At 49.4% G+C, this 18,928-nt stretch overlaps 1 protein-coding gene across 6 annotated transcripts in view; it reads right to left on the reverse strand.

Annotated features, from left to right (window-relative positions):
- CORO1C (coronin 1C) overlaps positions 1-18,928 on the reverse strand; it is a 197,000-nt gene that overhangs the window by 28,258 nt on the left and 149,814 nt on the right. For 2 of the 6 annotated variants that reach the window (XM_051633879.1, XM_051633873.1), the window contains exon 1: positions 15,514-15,593. The exons of 2 other annotated variants lie outside the window; for them this stretch is intronic. The gene's annotated coding sequence lies outside the window, so the exon portion shown is untranslated. Of the gene's footprint in view, positions 1-8,566; positions 8,572-14,548; positions 14,586-15,513; positions 15,594-18,928 lie in introns of those variants that run through there. 2 more of the 6 variants (XM_051633874.1, XM_051633876.1) reach the window with 2 other exon arrangements.

An 18,928-nucleotide genomic window follows, 5' to 3' on the forward strand; every position in this document is an offset into this window, starting at 1 on the left:
TCACCAGTGTCATGGAAAGGGCAAAGCCCCAACCGAGGGTCACAGCGAGTCACTCCCTGGGGGGAAAAACCAGCTTCTCTGCTGGCACGGATAATAAATGCACCAATTACAGGATGGGTTTGTGATGGAAACAGCTGTCCCCAGATGTGAGGTGAAGGCCACCAAGCCCCTTCACACAGGCCATGCAGCTGGCAATGGCTTTTGGCCACCACCGACCTGGTGACACGGGTGTGAGTGGCTCTGCTTTTACTCCCAGCCATCCAGAGAAGCTGGGCTTTCCCTGCAGCCTTTCTCATGGCACCAGTTCTGTGCTGGTGGCCTGTGAAATCTACCCAGTTAACTTGGTCATTTCAGAGCTACAGAAGTGCCACAATCGGCACTTTATTACGAACTTGCGCAGTTTAAGAAAAAAACAAACAAACACACACAAATTAAACACACAAAACAGGTATAATTTTTAAATGCAAAATTCTGTGAATGACTGGGGTGTGCAAGATGTCCCTGTGCAGAGAGCTATCTATAAATTCTTGAGGATTACTATCATATTCCAGATGAACTTGGGCTTCCTCCCTGCTTAACATCAGTTAATAGGACGGCACGCTACGTTTTCTGCCAACTATTTCAACTTCCAGAAGGAATAAAGGGCCTGTTCCATATTGGACACACCCCGTGACGGAGAAGTGCAACGGGAAGTCACCAACCAGGGGCTGCTCCCCAGCCCCAGCCAGCAGGAAAAGGTGCAACAACCACCCACCCCTTTCATTTTACTCTCATAATGCACGAGGAGACCCAAGCCCACGTCCAGCTGCAGCCACAGGGCAGTGCCTTTCATGCCACAGGACTATGAAATATTAAGAGCACACCATTACACACACGCAGGACAGATCATTAATCACCTGGCAGGGAAGTGCACCCCTTTGGAGGGGGGAAATATGACTGCTGAGCTCACAGTGCGAGGTGGGTTTTTGCTTTGTTTTCAGGCAGAGGAAGTGATCCAAAATGGATGGAGGAAGCTCTGCTGAAGCAGATGGCGTGTCGTGGCTCCAGGTGGAGTGGTGCCAGCACCAGTGGCTCGGTGGGCTCCCCGGGAGGCTGGTGTGGCTGTGCCCAGTGTGGGTGGCTGAGGCAGGACACAGCTCCATCCTGGAGCACCAGCCTCCTTCCCTGGGTGGATCCAGAGCACGAGCCCCAGCCCCACTGAATCACACATGAAAAAAAGGTGAATTTCAGCTCACAGATCCCCAAATGACAAGAAGCACACTCAACTCTATCAACCTGCCCAAGGCCCAATTAAGATACATCATTAAAAAATGCAGTTCCACACCCAGTTACTAATTTACTGTGTAGGCTCAGAGACCTGTTGGACATTTTCAACCTGAGAGGGCTCCTCCCAGCCGTGCCCTGTTGGGTGCTGCCCAGACCTTTGCTTCCATTCCATGCTGCCAAGTCCTGCAGAAGCAGCATCACACCCTTCCTCCCTCCATCCCAGCCACTTCCATCCCTCACTGGCACCCGAGGTGACACCAGGCCACCCTGAAGAAGCAGAAATGTTTTTGCAAAAACCCAACGTGTTGCAACACCATGGGAAGCCTGCAAACAGCCACAGCCCCTTCCCCCTTGAAAACACACCTCGCAGCAAAACCCTACTCACCCACCTGCCCAGGATGAGTGTAACTCATCTAGGAGAAGAGAAAAGTCCCCTGCTTTTTGCACACAGTCAGATTTCATGACTGTTCACCCCCTGGCAATGTTCCCATCCCACTGTTCATAGAGATTAAAATCTGATGGTTTAGAAGATGGTTTAAACCTGCCTTGCTGAGCTAACGCGCAGCCAGTGGCCCCATGTCAGTGCATCCCATACCCAGGGCTTTTGCAATTTGCCTGCTTTAATGCTGGGAATGTGTATATGATAGCTAAGGAGAAGGATTAATTTGTATTGCTTGGATAAGTATATCTTTCCTTCGCTTGATCAATAGCAAAACACCACCCATAAATGCTGATCTCAAATATCAGATACTGGGAGGTCTGCCACCCTGCCCGCTCCAACGGAACAGAAACGCCCTTAATCCCACAGGGAAATTCTACTACTTTATTTCCCTCATTTCTACCATTTGATGGAAAGGGTATTTTTTAAAGTTATTTTCTATAAATGACTTTTAAAAATGCAAAGAGTCAGATGTGTCCAAAAATATCCTTATTTGTTCCAAGCAGATTTGTTCAAGCACACCTTCGCTGCCCTCTTCCCCACCTACAGCTCATCATCCTTAGCAGGAACTCTCTGATGAACACATGGTGAGCAGCCTCCAAGTCCTCATTTCCATAGCAAAGGGAGTGATTCTTGGCGTTGGATCACAGCCATTTTGATCTGGCTGCTCTCCAAGGAGAAGGAGAGGGGGGGGAAGGAAAATGTGCAGGCTGTGGTTATAAAGAGCAGGGGCTGTGGATCTTTCAGCACAGCACAGAAAGAGAGCAGGTGAAAAACAAACAGGGTTGGGCTTGATCCTGAGCACCAAAAAATGCCGTCTTCTCCCCACTCCAGCCTCTTGTTAAACGGTGGAGGGCATTTAGTATCCTCATGTGCTTGTCAATACTGCAGTGCAAAGGATCTCCTCCTCCACCATCTGCAAGAAAACCACTGCTGAATTTGGTCGCCACAGGTTCTCTCAGCATGGCCATCAGTGCAGGCAGGAGCTCCCAGCTCCCACTTGTAGGAATACCAGGTGAAACACCAACATCTGAGATGATTCACCATAAGGAAAGGCTGACTCAGCCTCTGTCACACATTCAAAGTGTCACCTGGGAGCCTTGGAAATACCCCAGTGGGCAGGAACACACATCCATGGTCAACAGGGCTGTGCAAGGGATCTGCTCGTAGGAAGTGGACGTGAAGCAAGAACTTTATGAAAGGAAGTTAATTACATCATTGTCTCTACTATTAAAAATCACTAAAGAGCTGGAATGATCTCCACACGCTTGCTAGACAGGAAATACTTAATTTTTTTCTGTAAAGAACAAATTGGGAGGATTTAAAACCTCCCGACTAGGAGCTGAAAGGAGTTCAAATTTTGCCAGAGTTACAGCCCTCAGCAAAATTAAGCCAGAAGTGTCAGACACCCTGCAAAGACCACGACAATAGAAGTGCTGACAGACCTGTGGCCGTGCTGAGCTCCTGCATCCCGCTGGCCACACACAGCACCTTACATGGCCTGGGGGGGGGGGGGGGGGGGAAGAGGAAAGAAAGAGCCTTCAAAACTCTTCTTCCCCTCCTCCCAAATGCCAAGTGACTTCCAGCTGTATTTTACCAAACATTTAACTCTGCCTCCTGCTGCCTGTGCCCGCCTGGCCGCTGGCCTGTGTGCCAGCATTGAAAAGGACCTTAGAAATGTGGGATGCTGTCATCCCTGCTTGCACAGTGATACTTTTCATTCCACTTCTTTCTGATCTCCCATCATGATGTGTCACAAGAGTTACCATGAGTTTGCCCATTTTCCTGTTTATAAAGGATTTATCTGTCTCAAGAATCCAACAGATGTATTTCTGTGGCTTCGGAGGGTTTTCGGCCTGCTTATGCAAGAGGAAATGCATCCTGCTAGGGAACACTGACAGGAAAACCCCCCACTAATGGCAAAATCCTGCTCAGCCCATGTGATTGTGATCCCTTCTGGAACGGGAGACATTTGAAATAAAAGGCCAGTTGAAGTCACAGGCAGCCGGAGGCTACTGTGGAAGGGGGGTGAGGAGATACAGACACACTGGGTAGGGAGAACGGCACTTATCAAAAGGTTGGTACTTGGGACTGGAAAGGCTCTTCCTTAAGTGGAAAGTGTCAAGATAAGTTGCAGCTGTAGATGGTGAGCCCCCACACTCAGAACTGGAGCCTCCTTGAAGAGGCTGCATCCACTTCAGTGACAGCTTTGGAATAAACATACAGCCTCAGATAACTATTAACAAATCAGCAGCAGATAAGGAGAAAGAAATAAATCAAGATACCTTACAGGCAGTGCCACCAGCACCAATTATGAATGATGATTAATACCAGAGGCACCTGCCACGTATGTTACAGGTTGGGCAGGGTGCTGGGGCCAGCAGGGAGAGGGGACACTCCCATGGGTGAAACAGCAACCCCCAATGTAGGGAAGCCCAGAGGAGCAACACATCAACTGTGCAGCACAAGGTCTTTCTGAATACCTGGGCTGAGATGCTTGGGCCTCATCTGCAAAAGCAATGAGCCCTCAGAGCTGAAACCTATTTAAAAAAATAAAATAAATAGAAAGCATGTTACAATCCTAAGCCAATAATCAGGCCATGGATGTTTCAACCTGAGGCGCAGCAAGGCTGAGCCACATCTGCGGAGCAGTTGGCCATCACCGAGATAAGCACCAGAGAAAAGCCCACAAGGAATCTAGTAACTCACACTCCAGAGCGCTTTGAACATCATATGGTAGATAAGGTACAGAGCCACATGTGGAACAGAAGGTATAAGCTTTCAGAGGTTTTAAAGCCATAAAGAGAACATGCCATCCATACAGGACCCTGTGCCACCGCCGCAGCCAGCGCTGCGTGCCCAGCAGAGCAAGGGGCCAGGGGAGCAGGCACTGAGCTCACAGCCTTACCCCCCCGCATGTGGAAAAGGGAACAAATATTACCCAGGTTATTTCCTAATCATTCATTTCTGGTGTTTCTTAACTTCAGAGCGCTTGGTTGTGCAACCTCTGTGGCTTGTAACCCGTGCGTGTGCACAGCGTGTTGGACACACGCTGCCTTGGGCCTAGTCTGGTTGCACACACACATACTGCACAGGACAGGGTCTTGCAAACAGCTCAGAAGACTCCCTCCTCCAGAAGGAAAGTCTGGTGGATCGTTTTAAGGACAGCATTCTTCAGCACACCTTTGGCAGAGGAAGGAAAGCAAGACAGATCCATGGGGGAGGCAAACCAGTTTGCTGCCGGCTCCACCAGCTGAGCCCTGCAGGGAGCAGGGACAGTAAAGACCATCCAAGCTTTGAAACCAAATGAGCACAAATTGACAAGCCCCAAAGGAGCAGGCTGACCCCCACGGGCAACCAAGGAGAGCATGTGTCCTACAGTGAGCTCAGGGTCACAACTGGCATTAGACCACAAGAGCAGTAAATTGCCACCAGGCACATGGTGAACCAGTATGCCTCCAGCAAGGCTGAAGGAGGACTTCATCTCCCTCTCCAAGTATCAAGGGAATCAGTGAACTCAGTCTGGTGGCAGTTAAGTCTTGCAATATTTGAACAAGGGAGGAAGTGGGGAAAAAAAAAAACACAAACGCATCACGTTGCCACAAAAATTTCAGCTCACCCTGCAACTTCACAGGAAACCTCTGGCAGAAAAAAGGAACAGCCATGAGTACCTTGGTGCAGACCTCTACTTTTAAACATAATGCTGTTCCCTCTATGCTATGCCATTTCAAATCAATTCATATTAAATCCATTGCTGACAGAATTTTTGTTTTCAGATGTTCAGAGTTATTTAAACCAAGGGTGAACACTACTACAGATGGTGACAATTCCAAACTACATCATATTTGTGCACAGATTATTTTCAGTCTTTGGTTACTTCAGTCTAGGTTGAGCAAGACCCTGCCATCTGATTTCACTTCATTTTAAAGACAAAAAGCTGGAATATGAACTTAATACTGAAATTTCCAGCTGCAACACCACTGGCAAGATTCTATTTTGGGATGGGAACCCAAACCACAAACTACCAGAGAGTTCGATTATATCTCAACTGGGGAGCCCAGCACATTCAAGAATGTAACACAACCCAAACTGAAAATAGGCTGAAATTGCTATTCTGGACCAAATGCAAGGTGTTGGTTCTAACTTGTGAAATACTTGATACGGTTCTGTTTTTCAGAGCTGTACCCTGACACAATGACAGCAAGACTGCTCCAACATCAAGAACTCTACCTCACAAGTGCCTATAATGCTGCATCCTTCCAGGCATCATCAAGAGCACGTGTGATTTCCCAAGTGTTCACCTGGGTGTGCTTGTCTCACCTGCACCTCTGTCATGCTGTGGCTGACTCCCCCTCCACATGCACACAGGAATGCAACGGATATTTTCCCTTTAAAGATTTCCAGGTATGCAGTTCAGCCTCTTGGGGGATCCTACTACTCACACCACTTCATAGCTTGTGTCTTCTGGGTCTAACATGCCATCATTTACCATAATTTACAGTGACAAAAGGACACTGCAGTTGCAAGTCATTACCCCGAACAGAGAGCATTGCCCGGCTTCATTTAATCTGTGCCACCTCCTGTAAAGCTGGAGCAATGTGTGCCAGCAGAAATCATTGCCCAAAATAATGTATGATGAGGCCATAGTGGGACGGGTCACCAGCAGAGAGAAACACTGCAGCAGTTACCCCACCCCTGGATCTCAGCAAGGAGCAGGAACGGGTGCCAGAGCAACACGTCCAAACTAACCTCCTCTTTTGGGCTTACTTCTTTCAGGGTATCTTCTGTCAGCTGGCACCAAAGCTGCCAACCTCACAGGCAGTGATGCGAGATGTATTTGTGGACACTTGGATGACAGCAATTTCACACACACTGGGCAAAAAAGCCCAAGAAAATGAAAACAGAAGACAGGCATTGAAACCCAGGACAAAACCTCACAGAGGCAAGTAAATAGATGGGGAAAAGAGGACTGGGGTACCTGTGATTAAACATCCCAGATGCCCGAGTGCTTCTCCACATTTCAGTTGCCACTTTTGCTGCCACTGGAGACAGACTGACACAGTTGGTGGGCACCAAAAAAGCTGTGCTGGGCAAGGAAAGGGAAACCTCACACTAAGGCAGACAGACTCCCACCTTAAGACCCTGCTGCTCCAGCAGCTCACCACAGAAGGCCAAAGTCTTTCACGTGCTCCTCTCCAAGAGCCTTCTCCACTGGAACAAACACCAGAGATGCTTCTTTGCACATTGTATCCTTATCCACTGCCAAGAAACAGAGCCATGTGCTTCCAGGGAGGAACACAGCCCTGTGAACTTCAGCCAGAGACATGACACCAGCAGGATGGAAGATGCTACTTGCACCCCTGGGGACTGACTGCATCACCCCCACAGTAAAAGCAGCACATGCCATGGAGAGGAAAGCAACAGGGCTGCAGACCACACTCTGACCCTGAGGAAAACACGAGCTGGAGAGCACAGCCCCCCATGCAGAGCTGCAAGTCAGCAAGCCTGCTACAGCAGCCGAGTGCCAGGATTCCAGTTAAGAGAAGTATGCAGATAAAATGCTTTCTCCACAGAACTGACCTACTTCTCTTATCAGTGCAACAGAGCTAGCAAGGAAGTATCAATCTGCTCAGAGCTGCTCCTCCAATTTGTTGAATTCTTCTGCTCTCTTGAAGGTTACATGCAAGCTTCTTCCAGACCATAATCCTGAGGCACATAGGAGCTCACCAGGAGCCACTAGACATGAAACTCAACTCCTGATACAGGACACAGTCTGTCCTCTTCAATGGTGAACATAAGCTAGAAGTCAAGCAGACAGCAGTGCCCAGCTGCCAGGAGCCTAAAGCACAGAAAGAACATTTGCAGGATCTCCCATCCTGCAGAAGTCAAGAAGAGGTGCAGACACAAAGGTAATTTGCTTAACGCAGCATTTTGTAAGGTAAAAACATGTCTTGTTAAACTCCAGTGGCTTTAAGACATTATTGGAAACATTACACTGCTTCTTGCATGCAGTTAACGGGGCCATTCCTTAAAAAAATTACAAGAAGATTTATCAAAAAGAGAAATCTTGATAAACTCTTTTCTATTCCTCCTCAATTACAACGTGCCATGGTAACCACAGGAAGCACCTACAACCATTACAGATGTTTTAAGGGGATAAATGGTCTCATAGATAAAAGGTCCCAGGTCCCAGTTCTTCATGAGCATGGTAGCACCACAGCCTGAGAACCACCATCAGGAAACCAAGAGCAGCAGAAAGAAAGCCCTCTGCCAAAAACACCAGTTAGCCAGGACACAAATTCCTCCCAACTTAGAAAGAAAGCAGAAAGAACTGATCAGTGCAACCGGCTCGCAGACAGACCGGCCAAGTGTGACTCAGACTGACCAACGAGGATGCCACGTTCTCCAGATGGCCCTGCCTGACCACAAAGGCTCCGCTGGTCTGTGGGATGGAGCACAACACCCAGACCTGCCAGGAGCCTGCCAAGAGGACAGTGCTGCCCTGGGGGATGCAATCCAAGAGGAGCAGGAAGGCCAAGAGTCATGGCAGCGCCTCTGGGACCAGCAGTGCAGCCATACACTGTTGTGGTGGTGTCTGAAGTTTGTTTCCAGCCCTGTCATGAGAAATGTGATGGGCCAGAGAGCTGGAAAACGTCATGGTTAGATTGGAATTACAGCACAGATCTGTGTGGCCCATCACACTGCAATATGGAAGGGAGACACTACTCCAAAAAGTATGAATGGACTTAGGTGGCATACCCCAAGAAACACCTCCATCCAAATGTTAGCTACATCAGAGTCCAGTGCAGCAACCTTCACTTCTCAAGCCACTCACACCCATCCAGCAGGTGAGGCACTCACATGGAACTTCTGACGTTCTCCAAATAAAACCAAAAATGGTTAATCGTCAAGGACAATATCCTCAGCACAGAAGAGGAGGCTCAGGCTGGACAATGCAAACGCGCTTCAGATTTTAATGCTGTACAAATAAGCTGCAAAATGCATCTCAATTCTCACAGTTGGAACTGGCTTGTATTTGTCCAGATTTCCATTTGCTGTCCTGCCAGCTCTTCTGGCCAAGAAGCCTGTAATTCAAAGAGTACCATTGTCATTCTGTCCTGTTTCCGTAACATGCAATTTGAAATCAGGGCTGGGGGAGGGAGGAAGGGACCAGAGGAGGGAGGAAGGGACCAGAGGAGGCTGAAACTCAAATCCAGATAGTTCAATCTGCTAACGTGATTTTAAATCCCTGTCTTGTGGTACCAATTACAGCCCCTCAAACATCTGCTTTAGCAAAGGGTTCCAAGTTCAAACACATTTCCTCTGTCCTACAGATGTTCTCTGTCACTGATCTGTTTCAGGCCAAGGCTGCTGCACACCATGACTGTGAGGGAACCTGGGCAAACTGGTGTCAAACCACAGGTGCCACACAGAGCACCTTTCTCACCTCTCTAGACAGGCAAGAAAAAAAAAAATTGACACTTAGGAAAAGCATATTTAGTTTAGTAAGCAGCTTTAATGAACATCCCTGCTACACTGTGAAGAACTATTTCAGGTGCAAGAAGGAAGAACACCTTCCTGCCCCAACAGGCTGCCTGCGGTGAGGGTGAGAGAGGTACCTGCTGTCCCTGATGCCCCCAGCACGCCCAGGGCAGCTCTCTGCCCACCTGACAGGGAGAATCACACCCTGACATGGCTGGGTCAAGGCTGACTTGGGGAAGTGACCTGCAGCTGGCTGCTTGCAGCTGGGAAACTTGTTTTCAGTAAGAGACATGAAGAATTCCAGCCTGCATCTGATGACCTTTAAGCTTTACTTACCTGTTGGCTTGACAGTCATGTTACTGCACGTGCAGCCCACACTTCCAGCCCTTTGAGAGCCCTCGTGGAATTTGCAGCAGTTCTGGAGGAGTCCAGCCAAAACAACAGGCAGTATTACGCCAAGATAAGCCCCAGCTTGTTTCTATGGGATCTTTCATAGTGCTTAAGAATTCACCTAGTAGACCAGAAGATCAGTGTGGCAACCGCTACAGGAAAAGAACAAAAAACCCTTCCCCCTGAAGAAACATCAGGAAGCAAAGTGAAGAGTACAGAGGTAACACACGTGCCTCAGAAACAGGAGGCCAAACCAGGGTAGCCCACCTTAAAACACCACACAGAACTTGACCAGATTGCTGCAGAAAGCAGCAGTGGCAGGAAGGAGATGCTGGAAGGCACGATGACACTCAGCTACAAGTGTCTGGTGCCCACACTTCATGCTGTGCTAAAGCAGAAGTCTATATTGCTGAAGTGTGTCTGGCAACTCCCGTTTGTCTAAGCTGGCTCAGGATTTTTTCCTGTGCTGCAAACTGATCTCAGCAGATCCAAAAATGAAAATAAACCTTAAAAAAACAAAAAACAAAAAACACACACCCAAAACCCTGAAAACTCAAAATAAATTAAAAAAATGTAATCCACCTTCTGTTCTGAACAAGACAGCTTTGTGCCTGTTTACTCCAGGCTCCAAGATACAGTATAATTAATGTAAGTACTGCAGTAAGAAATTAGCAGCTGAAAAGCTGGGTGCAGGAACAGCCATTTATCCACACACACACACATCATGCCACACATGCTGGTGCAGGTAGATGAACCACATGTACAAAACAACATGTACACTCAGTATCACATGCTGGAAGCAGGCAAGCACCTCCAAGACCCTGAGCAAAACCACTTAACCTCACATTTCCAATTTGGAAACAAGGGTATCAATCTGTTTCACCTGAGCAACTGCGAGAAACAAGTGTAAGGCTGATTGCCCAGCCCATGAGGAAAAATGCCAAGTAAATGCCAGGCAGGTACCCCCAGTCAGTTGGGTGTTCAAGATTCCAGTGTGAAGTAACAAACCTTGAGGTTTCTGTGTATGTAAAGGAGAAAAAAAAAAAAAGAAAAAGCAGCAATTTCAAGAGGTAACACTAGTGCTGAGCTGAGGCCCTCAGCATGGAGCCTTTGCTGATGACTATCTCCCATATCAAGTGATTATCTGCCCAGTGCTGCCAGTCTGCCCAGCTCCTGAGGGACCCAGTGCTTACTATGGCTTGAATTTGTTACTGCCTGCTAATCCCATGTGGTGCTAATTATACCCATTATCAGTTTGTCTGACTGTGCCTGACCATGTCCAATATCCAAAGCTGCAGCACCACAGGATGTCAAGTCCCTATCAGATTTGCAGGGGAAAAGGATGCTTCAAAATGGGGTGTTCTAATACAGCAGGTTTATACATTTATGAGAGATAAACAATGGATTTTCAAGGACTTCAGAGCACAGTCTCTATGGCAACTATATGCAGAACCAGGGGGATGGAGGGGAAGTTTCCACATTTCTAAATACTGTGACCAGAGTGATCTGAACCCCATTTTCCTGGGACTGCTTACACCAGGAGCTGCAGGTGAGATGTACTGCTGAGGTTCACACCTGGAGGCAAACAAGGTGCAGTTTCAGGCACACCATCCCTGCTCAGTGTTATGAAATCCTGCTCAGGTGCACTTGATACGCCTGCAGAAATGGTCGCCTTCATACGCAGCGAAGAACAATTGTAGATCATTACATGGGTGCTTGTACATTCATAGGTTACAGACAAAGATGCCATAGCCAGCAAAGATCTGGAGAGCCACAGGGCAACCATGATCCCTCCTAAAAAGGAACCCTTGGCCTCAGGGGTAGCTCAGCAGTGGCCCAGATGAAAGCTGTGAGCTCCTCTCAGCACACCCAACCCACCAGGCTGGACCTTAATCACTTTAAGTCAAACCCCACCACTGTTTTAATTTTATTTCCATTGCTTTTTTTCAAATTAAATTATTAAAAGGGAAAACAGGAGAACACTAATTATGATGGATTAAGAGGCCCAGCTCAATGTCAGAGAGTCACTCTAACTGATCTAGCCACATGCAGCTTCTCCCAGGGAGAGCCAGACCTCAGAAGACATTACGCACTCGTAGCAAAAAGCATATTTCATATATTGTTATCATCAATTAAATTGAGATAAGACAAATAACGTAGCAGAAGTGAAGTGATAATGTTGAAGAAATGTGATTGTCCTTTCTCCAGTGCAAGTGATTCTACCTCCACATCTACCTCCTTAACAAAGGAGAAAAGGAAAGAGGAAAAATGGCCAAAGAGCCCGTGTCTGTCTCTTCCACCTCTAAACCAAGGAGACCTCTTCTATGAATGAGCAGCACAAGAACATCAGCAGGCTGGCAGCCTTTGAAAGAACAACTGGGTTTCCTTCCCCTCAGGAGGAAGTAAGCAGCAGACACCATTTTCATTATTTCTCTGTCAAGATCCTGACTCACAGAGCAGGATTTTAAAGCTTTTATGCTATTCCATCACAAAAGCCTCTTCCATTTCAGGAGGACTTTGTGACTTGTTATGAAGATGGCCTGTTTTAAAGAGATTACATCTGCCTTACTGGCATGAAGAACTGCATGGCAGAGGTGTAAAGTAAAATTATCCAGAACAGGGCCCAAACCTTCTACTTTCTGCTACATCTTTACCTCCATTCCCAGCCAGCCATTAATGCTGATCAGATGCAAACCCATAGAGGCACACACACAACTAATGGCTGGTAATGCAACTAATGGCTGGTGTATCCCATGAGGAGCCTTTCCAGACAGTTTGCTCCTCTGAGGACCAGCAGGAGCCTCAGCATCAGCAAGTCCTCCAGCCAGACCTGCTGGTGGGACCTCTGGAGCATGTCACTGCTCTGCCGAGGAGAAATTCTAGTGTCACACCTGGTATTTTACATGTCCAACACCTACCTAAAACCACACATAAAGTCATGTACTTAATGGTCATATCCTCAAAGTGAAACAAATAATCCATTTTTAGTATCATTACCCAGAGGAGGAAAAACAGAACAAAGCAACGTTTGAGCAAAGGAAGGGCCCAGCAGCCAGTTCCCAACTATACTGGTATATTCAACACATCCAGAATAATCAGCTTTCACGAGTCACTTCGGCTCAACTGAACCTTTTTGCCTTAGTTTTGCCATGGTGTTCACCCCAGCAACCCCACCACCACCTGCATTTGTGCATATGGTGACAAAAAACCCCACCAGCTCACATCCTGTCAACTCAAAGCCACCAACAATTTGAGTCTTTCACATGTGGCTACATAACCAGGGTGTCTGTAAACTGAAGCTGTAAGCAGTTTCTAATCAGACTAATTTCAGAGTTAACAACCAGAATATAGCAGACCAAAAATACTAGGTGGGGGAGGCTACAGGGAAAGAGCTAGAAGAGAACACAGAGGTTTAATTCCTGTTCATATGCCCTGTAAATGCTTAAACTGGGGCACTTCAAATCCTCAGTGAGTTTCTGTTCCAACACATCCTTAGAGAAGGACTGAGATTATCACAAAAGCTTCAGTAAAACAAAATCAAAACAAACCAACCCCGTACTTTGAAAATCAAGAGAAAATGTGCCTGTGAGTTTGCCTAAAAGGACATTCCTAGTCCAGGGAGTGGTGCACTGATGACCTCACCAAGCTGCAAACCCAGGCCAGGAAGCGTTCTGCTCATGTCTTCCAAATAGGAAGCTGGCATCCAAGGCATATTCCTCGGAATTGATCATCAAATTAAACCAAATAACATAAATTCTCGTATGGTCGAAACGCAATGTTGTGCTTTAATGAGCCATTTTATGAAGCAGTCATTAAAGGCTAATACTGAACTTGGACATGATGCATGGAAGGGTTGCTGAGGGCAGATCTCTCAGCCTCCCTAGCTGCATCACTCAGGAAAGCTGATATTTTACCCTTCTGTGCATTCCTCCTCATTGCCATTAAACTGAATCTCTGCCTTTTGCTTGGAGCGAATCCCAGAAGTGACAGATGCAATAAGCATGAAGATTTAACTTGTAAAAATCCAATGATGTTTGAAAAGGCAGCTCACTAGAAGACTGAGTAATGCCAACAGAGAACATAAAGAGAGACACCCAAATGCTGATTAAAGCAATCTGTATAAAAGGCTACGAGTGACCACTGAAAAATTACTATGATTAAGTGCTGTATTAAAACAAACACAAAGCAAACTCTCCCTGACTCGTACCTGAGTGTGTCAGGCCTTACTATGGCTACTGAAAATACTCAGAAAAACACATACACAAACCAAACATGCACTGACTTTATCACAACAGTATTTGATCTTCTACCTTTGTGTACACAGTCTTTAGCAAACACGAATATTAACTGCAATAAAACATCTCGGTGAGCGCACAGCCATCTGTTTCCCCCCCTCAGCTGAAAAGATGATTCAATTCTTGTTATTCAAATGAAAATCAAATATATCCTCTCCTGCCTCACGCACCAGATACCCACTTTTTCCTCCAGCCATCACACATAGGAACACGTTTCTTGCAGGCTGGACTGTGCCCGTTCACAACATCCCCCCACACTTCCAGCCGGCACAGAGCTCCCCTCCGGCATGTGCATACAGAGCCACATGAAGAGAAGGGGTTAGTGGCAGGTAATTTGGGTGCAGCCTGGCCTAAAATTAAACCAGATTCGCTATCAGCAAAACTGAAAAGCCAGCCACAGCCTCGTCCATCCAGCACGTCACTCTCACGTTGCCAACATCCTCGGTCTTGCCCATGCTCATCCACAGGCACAGCTGCGTGAACGGGCGGAACAGACGTGCTCACACCAACGTGGACAGGGCTGAAAACACAGCTATTTAAAAAAAAAAAAAACCCACGACACAAACGTGTATCACTTATCTTTAACAATAAAACTGCACCAATCAGTTTTACTTTTGTTTCCAGCCAGCTTTCAGTTCCCCCCCCCCTCCTTTTTTGTTGTGTTTTTTTTCCAGACCTGTGCAGTCGCAGCATCACATTGTCTAGAGCAGGGCACAGAGCTGGACCTGTGCACGGTTGCATGTCAGAGGCTTTTCCGTGTGTCGTGAGCAGAGGAGCAGCTAATTTCACAAAGCACGGAGAAGTGCTAACCCTTACATTCCGGCCTTTGACACATTGCTATTCAAACAATGCGGCTTTCTGCATAGAAAAACAAAGCCCAGGAACATGTCATGCCAACCAGGACTTCACGCATCTCCTGAACAGACTCAGAAGGGCCGTTCATAATGGCGTGACACGCACCCGCTCAACACGCGTGTAAGGAAAAAAACCCAAAACTAACCCCCCCCCTCCCCCCAAGTCATCTTTTGTCCTCCGAGACGTTCCGGGGGGCAGCGGGGACATGGCGCTCGGGGGCGACAGGCACACATGCCGGTGCCAGCGAGATGCCGCATCGCCACGGAAAGCAGAGGGGAGGGGGGAAAAAGGGAAGAAAACCTTTTCCGAACAAAAGAAAGACCGTCCCTGGTCCTCTCCTCGCAGGAGGCAGCGGGGCTGGCGGCGGGCATCAGGTGTGCGGCCCGGGGGGCCCCGCACGGGCCACCCTGCCCCGGCGGCAGCCTGCGAGCTGCGGCCGGATGCGGGACCCGCGGGACCCCGCGCGGCTCCGCTGCCTAATAAGGAGGAGAGCGGGGGAGAAGCCCCGGGCGAGCGCGGCCGGGCAGGGCGGGTTCCCCCCGCAGGCCCCGGCACTGACAGCAGCCGCCGCCTCTGGAAGGGCTCGGCGGCAGCAGCGCCGGCCCCGCGCAGGAAGAGCCCGCCCGGCCGGACCCCCGCCCTGCCCGGCGCCCGCCGCCGCCCCACGGCGGGCACTGCCGCCTCCCGCGCCGGGCCGCCTGCCGCCCTCCTTCCCTCCTTCCCTCCCACCCGCCGCGCCGCAGGTCGCCGTCCCGCTGCCGCCCGCGCCCCGGCTCCCCTCCGCACCGCGTTCCCGCAGCGCGTTCCCGAGCCGCCTCCCCGCGTCCGCTCCTCAGCCCGGCGGAGCCGCCGCCTCCGCCGCCGCCGCCGCCCGACTGCCCGCCCGCCCGCCTGCCGGGACGGGCAGCGCCGGGCCCGGCCCCGCCCCCTGCCGGCCCCGCCCCTCAGCCCAGGCCCCGCCCACTGCCGCGCCTTCCCCTCCCTCCCGGCTCGGTGGGGGGGCGGGGCGTGGCGGTGAGTGGCGGCTCGCTCAGCCAATGGCGACGCGGCATTCGGCGCCCCGCGCGCTGGGCTCCCCGCACGGCCCCGCCCGGGCCGCTGTCCCGCAGCTCCCCCGCCGCCTCCTGCCTCTCCCCCACCGGCCCGGCTGCCCCTCCGCATGGGATGGCTCTGGGAGAAGCAGAAGGGGCTTGGGGCGCTACCCCCGCAAAACAAACAAACAAACAATTTAAAAAATAAGCTCAGTGAGGCACGAGCCGGGCGGGTGCGGCTCCTTGGCCGCGCAGGGCACAGCTAAGGCTGCTGTCAGCAAAAGCTGAAAAGAAGCAACAGTTCCGACAGAAAGAAACATCTGCCCCTTTCTGCCAGGCTGCCTTGCTGGGGCTGTAGCTGCCGTGGGAGGGGGGCAAAAGGAGAGCTGCAGCCCCTGCTACAGGTCACACCTGAAGGCAAAGCACAGGAGAGGAGCTGGAGAGTCTCCCCATTGCCCTGAGGAGTAAAGCTGCTCTGGGGGACGCTGGCTCCTGTGGTTGGTAGGAGGGCTTTTCGCCCCTGCTGTTGAACTAAGCGGTTCGTGGTGACTCGCGAGCAGCAGGACGGTGCGTGCCCGGGTGGCTCGCACCCCGGGGCGGGCAGGGCAGCACCCTGCTCCCAGCCCGCGTGTTTCTGTCCCGCCAGGAACCCGCAGGGCAGCACCCTGCTCCCAGCCCGCGTGTTTCTGTCCCGCCAGGAACCCGCAGGGCAGCACCCTGCTCCCAGCCTGCGTGTTTCTGTCCCGCCAGGAACCCGCAGGGCAGCACCCTGCTCCCAGCCCGCGTGTTTCTGTCCCGCCAGGAACCCGCAGAGCGGATGAACGGCGCTAGATCGGTGCCCACGTCGCAGTGTTTACCATACATGGCCAAAACCAAAAGCTAGTCTTGCTTCCTCGTACGTTTTGGCCAATATTTGCAAATTCGTTTGCACGCGGTTAGGTGCTTAAGGGGTCTAATCTTTCAGGGGAGCGGCACACCTGTAGCTCCCCCTGTAATCCTTCAGGGTTTGGAGAAATAGATGCGTCGTGACAAGCTGAGCTGAGAATCCTCCTCTTCCCCCACGGAGCTGCACCAGAGCCGTGAGCTACCCCCTCTCAGTGATAGCTGGGTGCTAAAACACGCAGAAAGCCTCACCGAGACGCATTTGCCATGGTCTTGCTGCTCTGATGACAGCTGATGGGAACATCAGATGCCACAGTAGCTACAGCTTAAATAAACAAATGTTATCCAGCGTTTGTTAAACTTCGACACCAGTTTAACCACTGATCCAAGAGGCAGGAAGGTCTCTCTTTACGTCCTGAGCAACACCTTGATAAGCAAAAAATCATACACCCCCAACCAGAGCTGCCAGCCTGCACCCCTGCCACGCGCTCCCCGCGGCACCGTCTGCTGGGAAGTTAATACTTCCCTCCTGAAAGCCAGCCCAGCACACTCACTCTCCACCCTCTTCCCTCAAACAATCTCTTTAAAGCTAAAAAAAAAGAAGAAAACAAAAGCAGTTTGGCAGCCTTGCAGCAGAGCTGCAGGTAATCTGCAGTTTAGTATGTTCAGATGGTGATTCATACTTTCCAGGTAGGTACGTGGCTTGCTAAGGTCACACAATGAGTCAGAGACAGAGCCAAGTGTCTTGAGTGCCAGTCCCACAGCCAGCAATTTATTAGGAGTCTTGAGACTGTGCATGTGGCTTAAAATTGTATAAAAACCCTATTAATACAGGTATATAAAATGGCACTTATAAACACACATGTACAGCTCCTTGCTCAAAGCAGCGGGCAAGCTTGAAAAGATATTTTAATCATGTACCTGGAGATGCTTTACCTTGGACTGAAAAACAGGCAAGGCAGCAAAACCCAGCCCTGCCCAACAGCTTGGAAGAGAAACCAAGGAAGATTTCTGGCATCCATCTAGAAGGACAGTGATGCAGAGAGGAGACAAAGTGAAAAGGCCCTGGAAAATCTGGTTGAAACCTACTCCTCCCAAAAACTGCTATGGGAACGGTTGGTTCCTGGTTCACATTGTCACTGCAGGCATGGATAGTCCTGCAGCACCTGGCATTGGAAGAGTCCCTAAGGATGGACTTGGAAGGAAACAATCCCTGTGGAATTTTTGCTGGCACTTCCTTGAACACTCGGATGGAAATGCTCCAAAGATCACCCAGATCCTGACCTGTGTTAATGAGCCATTTAGATCCCTACAGCTCACTGTACAAGGTGAGAAAGGAATGAGATGGATTTCAGGCTGAAGTCTTCAACAACAGAAGGAACAGTTAAAGTTTTACAGGTGCCCTTTGGTTCCACATGAGCAGTAATTATCATCACTGCAGCTGAGCAAAACCATTCCAACAAACAGCACTTAAATTGTAGCCCAAGCCATGTAAGCCAAACAGCTTGTCAAAATGTGTCACAAATTCCAGCTTTTGTAAAGGAGAATACCCTATTACCAAATTCCATCAGCTACCAGGAACCACACAACAATGTTTTCCCTTCTATTCTACCAGCACCAACACACTCAATGATCGAATTTTGCAGAAGAGACTCAGAACTTACTAAAAGATACATTTCCCTGTTTTTACCCACCCTCTGCTGCAGTGAGCAGTCCATCTCACAGCCTTTATACGGAAACAGGCCCGTGTCTACAGGCTCCACCTCCTCTCAAACTGATGTCAGCAGCTAAATATAACTTCCTTGCAAATAAGCATCAAGCCCATCACTGCAATAAATCACTCTGGTTTGTTCCTATCAGGATCTTGACGTATCTTGGAAGCAACGCCCTCAGGCTGCCCCACAGCCTGCCCTGCCAGTGCTGTGGGACTAGTTAGAAAAGGTGAGGAAACATAAATACCTGAGGCACTTTTTTTCCGGGAGAAATGTTGTTGGCTTCTTTGGCCTCCAGCTGATATTGCACCGTTTGGTTTGGAGTCTGGGAGCGAGCTGGGATGGGCAGAAAACCCCATCATCCTTCAGAACCAATCAAGTCACTCGGGGGCTGAATTTATCTCAAACATTTCAATTTGCTTAAATCCTCATTGCTAAATATACTCTGAATGAAGGGAGAAGGCTTAGGGGGTTTTAGAGAGATGAGCAATTTGAAGTCCTGTTATTTTGCAGCTTAACTTCTAAGTCACACGAAATACACCATACGTGTCAGGTTGTATTTCAGACCTCGGGTCT

Source organism: Apus apus, chromosome 16 (assembly GCF_020740795.1).
Source record: "Apus apus isolate bApuApu2 chromosome 16, bApuApu2.pri.cur, whole genome shotgun sequence".
NCBI classification, from domain to species: domain Eukaryota; kingdom Metazoa; phylum Chordata; class Aves; order Apodiformes; family Apodidae; genus Apus; species Apus apus.